This window comes from Cydia pomonella, chromosome 3, assembly GCF_033807575.1.
Source record: "Cydia pomonella isolate Wapato2018A chromosome 3, ilCydPomo1, whole genome shotgun sequence".
NCBI lineage: Eukaryota > Metazoa > Arthropoda > Insecta > Lepidoptera > Tortricidae > Cydia > Cydia pomonella.
The window spans coordinates 3,928,211-3,943,260 of NC_084705.1; the positions used below are offsets into that span (position 1 = coordinate 3,928,211).

The window sequence follows — 15,050 nt, forward strand, 5'->3', positions numbered from 1 at the left end:
CTAAGACTACGATCGTGGTCCATAACAATTGAAAATCAATTGTGTCTGGAATCTCCGTACTCGAAGCATTAAGTTGTTACGTAATAATTAACAGCATCTTATAGTGACGCATATCAATATTAAAATTCTTTAATGTTTTATATAAATATATTGAGACTTGGTCATCGCCTGAAAACACGTGTAAATTCAATCGCCTGAAAACACATGTAAATTCAATTATTTAGTGCGATGGCCAAGTCTCAATATATTTATATAAAACATTAAAGAATTTTAATATTGATATGCGTCACTATAAGATGCTGTTAATTATTACGTAACAACTTAATGCTTCGAGTACGGAGATTCCAGACACAATTGATTTTCAATTGTTATGGACCACGATCGTGGTCTTAGAGACTGGACGTATTAAGACAGAAAGTCGCTTAAGTAGAGACTGAATAAATTAATAACCGACTTGGTATTACATGGATCTCACAACTTTTTACCGCAGAACAACTGAGTTGCGAGACTTGGTTTTTTTGACAAGTATTGTTTTTGATGGGATATCATTTCTTTTTGTATTTTGTAGACAGTTCTACTTTTTTCCTTTTCGGTACCTTCTACTTATTGTATATATGTATAAATAAAACATAAAACATCGTTACGAATAAAGCCAATATTGAAAAATTTAACTGAAGACTTGGCTGTATGGGCTTAATTTTCTTTGCGGTCTTTTCTAGATTTTTTAGTTTTTCCTTGATTCATACACCAAACACTACTTATATTCCAAATTTGAAGCTTCTAGGTCTGCTAGAAGTGCCTTAGAATTTTGATGATCGGTGAGTCAGTGAGTGACAAAATTAAGAAATTTGACCCGTTATAATTCTTAAAATACTGGTTCAAATTGAATGAAATTTGAAATATACCGTGTCTTTACAATGCCTGCATGGTTACTGAAAATTTCAGTCTTCTAGTTTTATCCACAACGAAGTTACAGGGGGTCGAAAATGGTCTGAATTGCTTCGAGAAAAGGATGGTACGGCCGTGCTTTTTTGCTCGACTTGAGATCTTCGTTACGAACAGATAACACAGCTTGTAGTGTAGATGGATGCAAAAACTAATAAAAAATATCGTTTTTGCTCTTCCGATAGATAGGAAAAGTAAGTAGACATTCTCAATATAAGTACACCTTTTGTTATTATTATTAATTATGATGGTATATGGTGCACAATAAAGAACATTTACTTGCATACTTACTTATCTTGCTCATATTTATTTAACGCTACCCTTTCATACAGCTAATGGCAATTTCTAATCCTAGTTTGACCATTAAAACTTTTATTTATACCTACTTAAGTAGGTAGATATCTTCTATAGGATCTATAGTTAAAGTAGGTACTAGGTACTTCCTTGTAAAATCATTTCTAAGCGTCGGCACGGCAACCCTAGCATTCCGCCGGTCCGCGCAGTGCGGGGAGCAGCGCGTTGAAGGTCACTCCATTGTATTTTTGTGTAGGTATTAAAACGGCAGGTATTTGCGTTTTCTTTGAGAGATAAGTATCTGTTCGTAAGAACTATTATATAATTTGTGCCTATACCTACAAACTTAACCACCTAGTACAGTCAACATCAAAAGTAGCGGATCAAACAAGGTTTCAAAATTATCTACCACTCTGAAACAGCTTAACAAAATGTGGTGGTTATATATGGAGAACAATTAAGACGGTAAAAGATATACTTTTGGATATAAATTGTAGAGATTTATCTATATTTGGAAAAGTTATCCGGAATATCAGATACTTTTGGCACGTTGTTTCATCCGCTACTATTGATGCTGACTGTACCTACTACCTACTAGTACCTGCAATTTATATACAATGAAGAAATTCTAGGTCTTAATACAATACAAATACTTTTTATTGCACACCTCAATCCAGAAACAATACAAATAATACAACACATTAAGAAGAGACAACCAACAGGCAGCCTTAATTTAAGAAATATTTGAGTAAAATTTTAAACGACTGTTTGTTTCTTAAATAAATATATACAAGGCGATAGAACGATACACTGGCGCCGCCGCGCCATCTTGTATACAAGACACAAATTCAAGCACTCACTAAATGGGAAAATAATAACAATTGCAATTTCTTTTTTAGGCCTTGTTAGGGTTCCGTAGTCAACTAGGAACCCTTATAGTTTCGCCATGTCCGCCTGTCTGTCTGTCTGTCTGTCCGAGGCTTTGCTCCGTGGTCGTTAGTGCTAGAAAGCTGAAATTCGGCATGGATATATAAATCAATAAAGCCGACAAAGTCGTACAATAAAAGTTAAAAAAATATTTTTTTTAGGGTACCTCCCCTACACGTAAAGTGGGGGTGATTTTTTTTTTCTTCAACCCTACAGTGTGGGGTATCGTTGGAAAGGACTTTCAAAACTAATAGGGGTCTTCAACAAGTATTTTTTGATAAAGAGTATATATTCGGAGATAATCGCTCCGAAAGAAAAAAAAAATATGTCCCCCCCTCTAACTTTTGAACCATAGGTCCAAAAAATATGAAAAAAAATCGTGGAAGTAGAGCTTAAGAAAGACATTAAATGAAAACTATAGCGGACATGATCAGTTTAGCTATTTTTGAGTTATCGCAAAAAGTTTCCCCTTCATAGTAAAAACACTTACTTTAATTAGGTACTGATTATGCAAATTTGCCTATTTGTTTAACTCGCGTGAAAGGTACCGTTTCATCCCTTGGTTAACAATTTACTATACTTTAAGCTCCAGTTTAGCTTATTGTGACGGAAGAGTAACTACGGAACCCTACACTGAGCGTGGCCCGACATGCACTTGGCCGGTTTTTATTTTTTTATACATTTGCTTGACAAGCAGCTATACAATGTGTTTATGCACGTATAGTGGAGTCGTTAACCGTGTAAGTATAGTACGATGAATTTTATCGACAAATCACCCCCCATACCTATGGCTTTCTCAACCATTTTAAAAATGCACCCCTTCAAAGTTTTATGGCGCCAAACACGACTGCACTTGGTTAATGTATGATTATCTGTCCATTTACCAATCGCAATAAAAAATAAAAATCATTCGATAGCTTATGAGTTAGGGCATAAATTTCAAGCATAAATGTTCCACAATTACTTGAGAATTAATATTAAAGATAAAAATTGACATAAAAAATACTTTTTTTTTTCGAAAACGAGGTCGTTGACCTGTACTTTTTTTATTGTTAAATGGTAGTACAGGATATCAGCTAAAATTTGACATAAAAATGATAGCCCTAGTTAAAACATTTCACAAGTTACACGAGTCCGAATAAGACCTTCTGTAATGTGCGTCGAACAAAGTTGGTTTAGATCTAATGATTATTCGGGCGGCGGGAAATGATTCTTTAGAACTAAGTAGATGCTCATTACTAATGAGTCATTAGAGAAGGTCTTGTTTGGACTCGAGTAACTTATGAAATGTTTTAATTAGGACTATCCACAGACCAAACGCCGCAAACATGCTCAATAGTATGGGGACCGACCGTGTCAATTTTTTGACGCCTACTATCTACGTCACGCAAGCGATTTTGTGATGTGCAACGTTATCGCCACGGTAATCCGATTCAAAGACGCTATTACCTGCGTCTTATAAATCGACGTTTTTATGATTGAGTTATATCGATTCTTTTATCTATTATAAATCGAGTTAATGGACAAAAAAGGCGAAGCGATTCCAGTACAGTCGGTGCTCCAGATTTGAGAAATATACTACAATATGAAGAATAACAATATTATATAATCTCTCACTTTATACTTAAACTACAACTTCATAAAGATCTTCGTAACACGAAACCGTCACAAAATTCGATTATTAATGCACAGCGATACTGCATGAAACATCTGAGTGTACAACACTAGTGGCTTAAAATCGACAGAATATTCGAAAATCCCTCCTACCATGCAACTAAACTATGTACGAAAGTATCGTTTGTTTGCTGTCCATTGCGACCTAAAAATAGAATGCCTTAAGTGATGCATCAAATATAAGCCGTAATGGATGGCGTACTTCGTAAGGACACTATCTTTTGACTATCTTGGTAGATACGTCACGACATCATTACAAATTGAAAATAAATGATTTTAAATTAAATAAGGCGATTATTTAATACCAAAATTACTTATGAAAAGAAATGTCACCTTTCACACGACTAACCACTCTCGTCGTATTTGCACAGTTAATTATGCTTCAATGAGGCATTTTGTTGCGTGGCAATAAACTTCTGCCACTTGGAATGTCATGAACACCACTGAGCGAGAAGTAGTGCACTTTACTACTTAAAAACACGCGCAACTGGCGGTATCTAGTTAATCCTGTCTGCGGGGCTATCATTTTGATTTACATGTATTTACACTAAATTATCATTAATATATCGTTAAACTATTGAAAAAAAAAAAAAAACACTAAGAAAAATGTTTTTTACTGACTTTTGACTGGACTATAAAAAAAAACGGGCACCTACCGAGATAAGCTGTTTACTATTTTCTTTTCTTTTTAAGTAGGAGAATAATATTCTAACAGTTACAAAGCGGGATCGGTAACGGTTTTCTTATAATAAGATACCTATTTTTCAGTTTCATACAAAAAAAAACAGAATCTGTTTTTTTCTGCTTTAAATTAGCATTATTTTGAAAAATTTTATATAACATTTTTTATTCCCTACATTATTTTTAACCGAAAAGCATTTTTTTTAAATAGGGTTTAAAAAAAATGCGAATGTCAATTTTTTTGTCATTTCGATCCACTGTGTGTCGCACGTGTTTAGCAAGTGCTAATGCTAACAAAGAATTAACCATCCACGACTTTATCCTATTGTTAATTGCTAATAAGTAATGGCGGTTTCAATAAGAAACACGCCAGATAATACTATACAATACAATACATGCTGCGACTTTCTGCAAATCTAGCGATAAGCGCAGGTTCGGTTTTTTACCTGGGTGCGTGGACACTAGACAGATGCCATTCATTAACGCTCCGTAGCGAACGATTCGCAACTGTCTCTGTTAGTGCAACAGGAACATATGGAAGAGTGATAGAGAGAGATAACTACGCTACGCTACGGAGCGTAAATGATTGGCATTTGCTATCCCTGCTGATATTTGCTATATCTTTCATCTTCCCGTAGGTGTGTGAAATAAATAAATAAATATTATAGGACATGACTTTTAATGTTGAATAAATGAAATTAATGAAATTAATACATTATTACACAAATTGACTAAGTACCACAGTAAGCTCAATAAGGCTTGTGTTGAGGGTACTTAGACAACGATATATATAATATATAAATATTTATAAATACTTAAATACATAGAAAACACCCATGACTCAGGAACAAATATCCATGCTCATCACACGAATAAATGCCCTTACCAGGATTTGAACCCGGGACCATCGGCATCATAGGTAGGGTCACTACCCACTAGGCCAGACCGGTCGTGAAAGAAATAACATACTTCAGAGCATGAATAGATTGGTAGGAATAATATACAAATTCTAGGAAAATTCCGTTACCTATTGGTAATACAGTTGCTAACATCTCTTCGTCTAATAATGGATATTGTAACACAAATATACCACAAAGCTACTAGATGCCGCTAGTAGTCTCGCCCGCGCCATAGTAAATGCATAACATCGGCCCTGCTTATGCCGGCCACCCAGAGATGGCGCCGTCAGCGAGATAGATCGCGTTAACGGTTGTCTTCCCTTGAATCATGACCCGTGGTATTGTAAATCGTATTAATTTAAACTGCTAGGGAATCAGTATTGCGCAGTGCGCACGCTTAAAGCGTTCACCTTGTTGAGCCTTCTAAGCGTCTCGGTATTGGAAATTAACCTTTGCTGTGTAATGGATACTTCAACCTTGGATATTCTTTGGGTCCATCTCCCATTAATGTTGAAGGAGGTGTTGAAGAGTATCGAGACAGTCATATGTAGCAGTTAACGTGATTTCAGGTGGTTGGGTGGAAGGTTTTTGTACTCATCATATTGGTATTTGGATTGGCTAGAATCTTCTGAGCTTCCTGGACCAGAGCATGTTGCCTTCTTAAGTGCGGAGGATCTATATAGCTCAGCACAGGTAGCTACTCTTCGGGGTGCTTTTGATAGTTCCTGTAATGCATCTCATAGCTTGTTCAAGTGCACATCCAACCGATGCACATGCGCACTGTTGAGCCACACCCGCGAGCAGTACTTTGCCATGACAGTGGACAGTTGTGATGAATAAAATACTATGCCACCGGATATTACAGTTTCCATTAGCACTAACTCTGAAAGCTGGGCCGTGTTAGACATACTAACCTATTAGTTTACGCCTATAATTTTTTTGTACCTACGTGTTTGTCAGACTTTAGTTTCGTTATAACATTGAAATTAATGTGTTTTTTTATGTCATGTCGCCCTAAATTTTACATAGTCAACGGTATTATTTAAAATATAACATGCATTTGATAAGCGTTTAGTAGATTAATGTGTACTAAACGGTAATTAACTGGAGGCACGGCAGTGCCCCCGCCAATACGAGCAAAGCGAAGCGCAAGGGCACTACCTAGCCTAGCTACCTACCTTTTCTCGATGTGCTTCGTCGTTTTTTTGAACCATCATAACATGGGTTTGGATTACACCAGATAAACAAAATTCTCGGGATGTAACGTCAATAGTGGACTTATTAAGCCTAAAAAACTTCAATCGCATAGCTCTCACACTTTAGATTTTATTCATATCTAAAAAACCTCGATTTCGTCTCTTACTCACTCACTCATAAGATGAAGATAGTCTTATAGAAAAGTATATTTTTTTCTGGGTGATATGGGTTCAAATGTAAAGCTTTGATTGGAAATAAGAGGCAAGATACAAAATTACAATTGTAGTACACAATTGTATGTTTTTCGTGGGGATTACGTTTTTATAAGAATTTCGGCGAGTTAGTAAAAACGCCGGTATTCACGAAAAAAAGATCCAATATAATGACCCAAATTCTTGTGTACTGCTATTATACTGGACACAACTATATATCCAATGAGAGAGAAAACTAAGGGTAGGTAATTGAAGTTTAAATAAATGGTGAATACGCTTAGCTGCTCAGTTGCGGCAATCGACGACTCTATCCACCGGCTTGACGGAGGTTCCAATAACTCCGTCTCGGATAGTGCCAGCTGTACTGGGCGACAGCGACGGGATCTGGCCCACCAAAGGCCGGGCCCCAAGTAGACACCTGAAATATTCCGGGTACGGAATTAGTTCCTGACTAGGACTCATGTCAGGAATCGTGGTTCGATAACCGTGAGCGGGAACGGCTTACTTCGATAAATCCGTTTCACATAGGAACACAGGGTTTCTAAGCGGATCCCTTTGAGGTTACATCACGACATAGCATACAGCGTTCCGCGATACAACTGTATGAGGCCGTATAGCGCGCCACGTAGTTTCTGACGAAAATAAGAACGAACTCGTACCTATTGGAGGAAAATCTAGTCTTTCATCTAGTCGGGGTTTCTATTTGAACTATTCGTTTCTATTTGTAATTCAAAATTAAGTAAAGGATTTTTATTAATATAATGTGTCGGCTAAAAAATACCCGTTATTTATGCACCTATGACCGTTTACTCATGTTTATTCAATGTAACAATTTTTACAGAATTTATTTGGCACACTGAAGTCCCTCCGCTCCAAAAAAAGGGTCCTCTGACCGCCGCCGAAAAGAAAAGGCGATATCGAGAAAAGCTTAAAAAGGAAAATCCGGTTAAATATGAAATGGATAGAAAAAGGAATTTGGAAAGGATAAAAATGAAACCAAAAATTAAAATAGCAGACCTAAGCGAAACCGAAAAGGAGAAACTCAGAAAAATTTGGAGAGAGAGAAAGATGAAACAAAAACTAAACAAAACATTACAGAAATTGAATAATATTTAGAAAAGAGGAATGTAGTATCAGGAACATACTTTGATATTTCTCGGTATACGGATCAGTCAATCATTCTGAAGGCCGTGCCGCTTAGATTGCCCTATTTTTAGGTACATTTTGCATTATCAATAATTACTTAAAATGGTCAGGTCGCCGTTGTATACAATTAACTTATATACATCAGAAACTTGGAAAGCAAAGTAAATAAAATCAGGAATCGTTATATATTACTGTAGGTGAAAACATTTCTTACAGAGACGAAGACAGAACAAAAGTTAATAAGGAATAGGAATGACTTGTAATTTTAATGAATACATTTTGTACGTCGGTACATTTAAGTAAGATAATAAAACCGGTTTATTCATTATTTTGTAATCAATAATAGAACACACCTATCCACCGCCCTTGTATAACAAGGTTAGCAGTGGCAAATTTATTAAAGTTAGCAGATAAAGTTGCTCTCATTTACTGTACTGCATAACTTCATTCGTTAGATTTGAAGTTCTTCTTGAAGACTCTTCTATGAATTCCCGGTCGAATTTGAGAAGGTATAAGTTAAATGATATACATATACAATCTGATAAAGTACGTACATGCATATACATTTAGTATAAAATTCAGTGATGTGAACATGAAATAAAATATAAATTTCTTCAAATACTGCATTGTGATTTGTTAGTTAAACAAAACAACACTTGATAAAAAAAACAAATACCTGTTATTTATGTCCCTGTGAGCATTTATTCATGTGTTGTTTCATTAACAGTGAAATTAGTCTACTAAATTCAAACATTGTTTACAGAATTTAACTGGTACACTGAAGTCCCACAACTTCAAAAAAAGGGTCCTCTGACCGCCGCCGATAAGCAAAGACGATATCGAGAAAAGCTTAAAAATGATCCAGTTAGATATGAAATGATTAAAAAAAAGAATTTAGAAAGGACAAAAATGAAACAAATTAAAATAGCAGACATGAGTGAATTAGAAAAAGAGAAACGCAGAAAATATTGGAGAGAAAGAAAGATGAGACAAAAACATAACTCATTGCAGCAAATGAATACTAGTGTCATATTTAGAAAAAAATAACCTTATAGTCCAGGAACATATTTTGATTCATCTCAGTAATATGAAATATAGGATTAATCAATCTCTCTGGAGACCGTGCCGCTAGATTACCAAATTTTTGTTTTCTAACTTTCTATTCAGAATTTTTACTTTTACTCATACAACTGAATTAGCTATATAGCTATATTTTGCAGAAATAACTTATTTAGACAGAAATATCAGCTGCTGAATGGCAAAGACAATATCGAGGAAATGACCCGATTATTTGATTTAATAAGAACAACCCAGAACGTAGAAAGGTTGACTTTGTACCGATTATCAAAAAGGTAGCCCAACATAAGCAAATCAGATAGGAAAACGAAGGCGATTTTGGAGAGAAAAATTAAACAAAAACAAAGGAAAATTTGGTCTTACTAGAGAAGCCAACACATATTATCATAAAAGTAAAATCAAACAGATATGAGCGAATAATCAAAACGAGACGAAAAATAAACACTGAAAAGAAATTAACTAAAAACTAAGCAACCCTTGAGACCGTTGCATAAGAAAATCTGTAATGTTTCAATTGTCATGTTAAACGCGTTTTGAAATATATTGTCACTCATGATTCATTTTTATGTTTGATTATAAGATCCTCATTTAGTCCTGCATGAAACGGGGAGTGAAGCTTCAATTAAAATAGGCGAAGATGTTTATTGAGTATAAGTACGGATATCTAATTGTTTAAACCTGTATAGATCATCTGACCTCGATAGTTTTTAATTTGTGTAGATGTAGTTATAGAAATTAAAGATAAAACATTTAATTAATTAATTATTGTTGAAACTACAGTATTTTTCAAACTCGATTGGTGACAGGTGTCATCTCCATATAATTTATAACCTGAAATTGAAAAATCTCGCAAAATAGTATTGAAAGTCAACCTGTGAGCGTACCCATCGAGTTTGAAAAGTACCTACTATAATCAAATATGCTATGGAAAAGACATATAGTTATCTGCTGCTAGTTTTCTTAATATTAAATCATTTGATCAAGATAACGATGATAGCGATTATGTTTTGGTCAGCGGACAGGTCACTGACATACTTGTTTACTGTTCGAAGAGATCCTCAATTCATCATAATAAGGAAGGAATCTTAATTCATTTACCATATTTCAGGATTAATAACGCTGCACAGCGGGAAACAGGTGTATTTATACGACGGCTTCTCGTATTATGAGCAGCGCAAAATCGCCGAAGGCGTGCGTTGGTATTGCACCAGCAACAATAGGCATCGCTGCAGATCCTTTCTCATCCTGGATTACAGTTTCAACGTCCTCAGGGCCAATATAAATCACACCCATCCACCGCCTGTGTATCAAAGGGTTAGCAGTGGAAAATATATTAAAGTTAGCAAATTGAATTACTCAAATTACCTGTATAACTCATTTTCATAACTTATATTAGAAACACCTCTTGAAGACTTAAGGCGCCTTGAGTTCAGGTGCTTGTCTCACTCTCACTGAGCGTGAGCGGTATCGCGGTTTTGAAGTGTTATTTTTAGTGAGTTTAAAAAAAACAGTAATCGGTGAGTTCAATCAAAAATAAAATGTTTTTAGCTTTTGTGCAAAAATTATGTAACAAATTTTTAATGGTACATTTCAGACCGACATTTTTGTTTTTTTTTTTATATCTAGCAAACGGTTTTAAATTAGGTTTCGTATCGATGAGGTTACTAGGAAGGCCTTAAGATTGTTATTCATATTTTTTGTATAGCCGTATCGCCAAGACGAGCAAAGCGAAGCGCAGGGGCACTACCTACCTTTTCTCAAAGCGCTTCATCGTTTTATTTTGAATCCTCATAACTTGTGTTTGTATTATGCCAGATAATAAGTTGAAGTTTGTATGGGGAATCAGTAAAAAAAAGAGATTGTATATAAGATGCCCCCAAATACGCATTTCAGGTTTTTTAATAGTAAATCACCCCCGACGCTTTAAATTATTGAATGGAAGATTGTCATAAGCAACTTACAAAAAGAAGTGAAATCCCTTCAAAAACATTTTCATGTAAAATGTTGCCAAGGCGAAATCATAATGCTCGCACTCAAAAAGTTATCAGAGCCAAGCTTCTAACTCTACAAGCCCTAACTTCACAAACTCACCTTTGTCAAAATATGTGGCTTGGCCTTTCGTTACCACAAGAAGTATTGTATAATAAAAAATAATGAATAGTGAATACATTTTTCACCTAACGCCGATATGAGCGTGACGTTAACGAAACGGCCAAGCCATATATTTAGACTAAGGTGTAGAATTTGTGAAGTGAGGGCTTGTAGAGTGAGAAGCTTGACTCTACAAGAGATCTGATAACTTTATGAATAACAAGGAAAATTAATTGTGAACAAATATGTTTACGAAAGGCACATTAGCATATAAAAATTGGCAAAACTTCAAAACGTTAAACTGTACACAAAGCGATTAATAATATGGTCCGAACTCCTGAGTTATTCTGAGTTAACATTCAAGGATAAGTCTAAAAAGGGCGAAAGCGTTGGATAACTCAAAAATGTATTTAAAAATACGGAAATATTTTGAGAGCAATCCCAGTATGTCCATCAGAGATGTGGCTAAAAAGTATAAAAACTTCATTCTGAATGATTCCAAGGGCTAAAAAACACTATAACTTAAAAACATATTTAATACAAAAAAAAACGTAGTCTAAAACAAGCTGCTTCAATAAAACCAAGGCTCCGCAAACTGTATAATAGCTTTCTTACGAAGAATAAACGTACGTAAAATTGGGCTACAAAACACTGCCGGGACCCCAATTTTACACCTAACTGAGAGGACAGGATCTCGCAGAAACCGTTAAGGCGATCTTTGTGGAAAAGTAGTCTTTGGTTCCAATGGCAAGCTATTTGCGAATGCGGGATGAAGTCGACTCCATTTATTACGAGCTCTCAACTATGAAAACCGTACTTACATTAAAGCGTGACTACTTAAACGTTTTTACCCACGATCCGAAAGCAGGAGGTATACTGTTTTGGCCCGACTTGGCATCCTGCCACTACACTAAGAAAACCAGAGAGAGAATGAAAACTAACAGCGTTCAATTCGTGCCAAAGAATATGAATCCACCAAACTGCCCTGAAGTCCGTCCCATTGAAACAAAATTCACAGCATCAGATTCAATTAAAGTTTCAAAAAATATTGGGCAAAGGCTACAAAGATGGTGTCAAATAGAAATAAGGTTGTCAAAGAAGGTAACTCAATAAGAAGCGTTCCAGGATGAATAAGAAAAATAATTAATGGATATCTTATGTTGTTATGTTCTTTGGTAATTTCTGCTAGAAAGCTTTTCAATGCTGATTCCGTTTTTTTTCGAAAAATACATATTTCATATAATACTGCATTATCATTTGTTAACTGAAACAAAACAAGACTTGATAAAAAAAAATCCCCTATGAACGTTCAAGTTTATTCATGTGTTGTTTCGTTCAAAAAATGAAACGACTTAACTATATTCAAACATTTTTTACGGAATTTATGTGGTACACTGAAGTCCCGGCCCTTCAAAAAGGGTCCTCTGACCGCTGCTGAAAGGCAAAGACGTTACCGAGAAAGGAAAACATTGGAATGGATAAAAATGAAACAAAAAATTTAAATAACGGACATGAGCGAATCAGAAAAAGAGAAACTCAGAAAATATTGGAGAGAGAGAAAGACAAAAACTACATACATCATTGCAGCAAATGAATACTGGTTTCATAGTTAGAATATAGGATTGTGTCATTGTAAATATATTAAAACGTGTCACTTACGTATAAGTTGAAGAACGTTCGACATGTCTCACTCCGTACCGAGAAGAATCGTCAGGAGATCGCGTTGGTGGACCAGCTCAGACTGTGGGCCGCAGGCCTCCACGTCCGATGATTCGGCGCGGGCGCCGAAGGTGGCAGGGGAGAAGAGAAACTACCCTCGTTTAGGACATTATTGTCAAATAATGGGGTTGCACACAACACTCACTACATCATTCGCTAATGGTTCGTCCACACTATCCATCGACGTCCACAGTACCCAAAAAAGATTATCAGCTCGGAGGCACAACCAACCACAATCACGGTTAAAATTTGAATGGCGACTAATTTCGATAGCCTTCCGTACTTTTCGCCGAATCACAAATTTTTATTTCGTCAGTTCGGTTACTTTATCCAAACGTGTAGTGAGTCGAATCCGAATCCAATATGTGTTCCGTCACCGCAGAGCACCGGCTGCGGCTATATTTTTGACAACCGTATTATAATGTAAAAAAACGCTACGATTTTTCAAAAACTGCTGACTGGACCTACGGCACCTGAAGCATGGTTGCAAAGATTTTCCGGACGAAGTTGAGGCTGTATATAGTTAAGTGATATGATATGTTGTCTTATAATGTACGTAAACATGAACATATGTTATAAAATGAAGTAATGTGAACATGAAGTAAAATAGAAATTTCTTCAAATACTGCATTGTCATTCGTGTACTGGAATAATCCACATTTAATGAAACCAGCAATGGAAAAAAAGGATGCTTCATTGAAAAATTTATAATGTTTTAGGTTCATTCATAGAATTACAAAACGGCAAGCGGATTTACCTATACGATGGCTTTTCATATTACGAACACGGCAAAGTTGCCAGGGGATCTCGCTGGTACTGCACAAACAACAGCAACCACCGCTGCAGGTCCTACCTGCACTTAGACTACGATGCCAACATTACCAGGGCCAACATTAACCACACACATCTACCTCCCACGTATCATATGACTAATAATGGAAAATATATTAAAGTTAGATAGATCAGTAGCTTATACTTCAAGAGTAACCCAACGTGGTATTGTTTTTCTTAGAAAATCTCAAGTTTTAAAAAATGACTTTAGTTACGAGTAATTTATTTATAACTTAATAAATATAAACCCACTGAAGAAATGATGATTAATGTCATTTATTTATTTATTGTACTGTCCTTGTAAATAAAATTGATTAACTAAAAATATATTAATTCCAATTAGGTACCTTTTTATATTCAAAGAATGTAACTTATAAGTTAATATAAAAAAAATAATAGAAACAAATCCCTTATTCACTTCAGGTTTGTATTTATTCCTATAAATCATAATCGGAGTAACAATGCCATTAAAATGATATGGTGTAAATATCATTTCCAGAAAAACTTAGTGGACCTTTATCTGCTGCTGAAAGGCAGCGACTATGCAGATTAAGACGAAAGCTACATAACCCTGACAGATACAATGAGATAAAGAAAAAGGATAGAGAGAGATACCATCACAAGAAGCGTTTAGTGAAAGACATGACGCCCTTTGAGCATTATTTGGCCAAAACAAAATGGTGCATAGATAATGACAAGAGGAGGAATCGACAACAAGATTCATCTGACTCCCACGTATCGTAAGATCAATAATGGCAAATATATCAAAATAGATAGATTAGTATCAGAGTAGAGTAGAGTAGTAGTTTAGCGGCATTATGCTGCTCCATTTAAGCGTCCGATGTTTTATGGATGCATGTCTACTTTTCCTCTTCTTTGTGTATAAGTTGTGACGTTTTTTTTTTTCTTTTTTTGTTTAATAGCTTATACTTGGAGAATAAGAGCAAAAACACAATTTGCTTCCCAGAAAATCTCAAGTTTTGAACAATGGGTTTAGTTAAAAGTTTATTAAATACTAAATCAAATCTACTGGCGGAATGATGATTGACGTGATCTAGAATTAGTCATTTTTTTTACTGTCGTTGTAAATTAATTTAATTATAATTTATAAGTAAATTAAAATAAATCCATTGATGTTTCATTTTTCTATCCAAAATAAACTTTGGTACCAACAAATTCCTCATCCAATTTATGTTTGTATGTATTCCTAAAAATTACAATCAGTGTACAGTGTGTCAATGCCATTAAAACAATATGGTATAAATGTGAATTCCAAAAAAACGTATGCGATCTTGAACTGCTGCTGCTGAAAAACAATGACTATACAGACAAAGACTCAGGCACAACCCTGACAGAG

At 35.3% G+C, this 15,050-nt stretch overlaps 1 long non-coding RNA gene across 1 annotated transcript; it reads left to right on the forward strand.

Moving 5' to 3' along the window:
* The first annotated feature begins 7,520 nt into the window (after positions 1 to 7,520).
* On the forward strand, positions 7,521 to 14,823 carry LOC133515829 (uncharacterized). The gene is made up of 2 exons (XR_009799079.1): positions 7,521 to 8,046; positions 8,739 to 14,823. It is a non-coding gene; the product is annotated as an uncharacterized LOC133515829 (long non-coding RNA).
* The last annotated feature ends 227 nt before the right edge of the window (positions 14,824 to 15,050 follow it).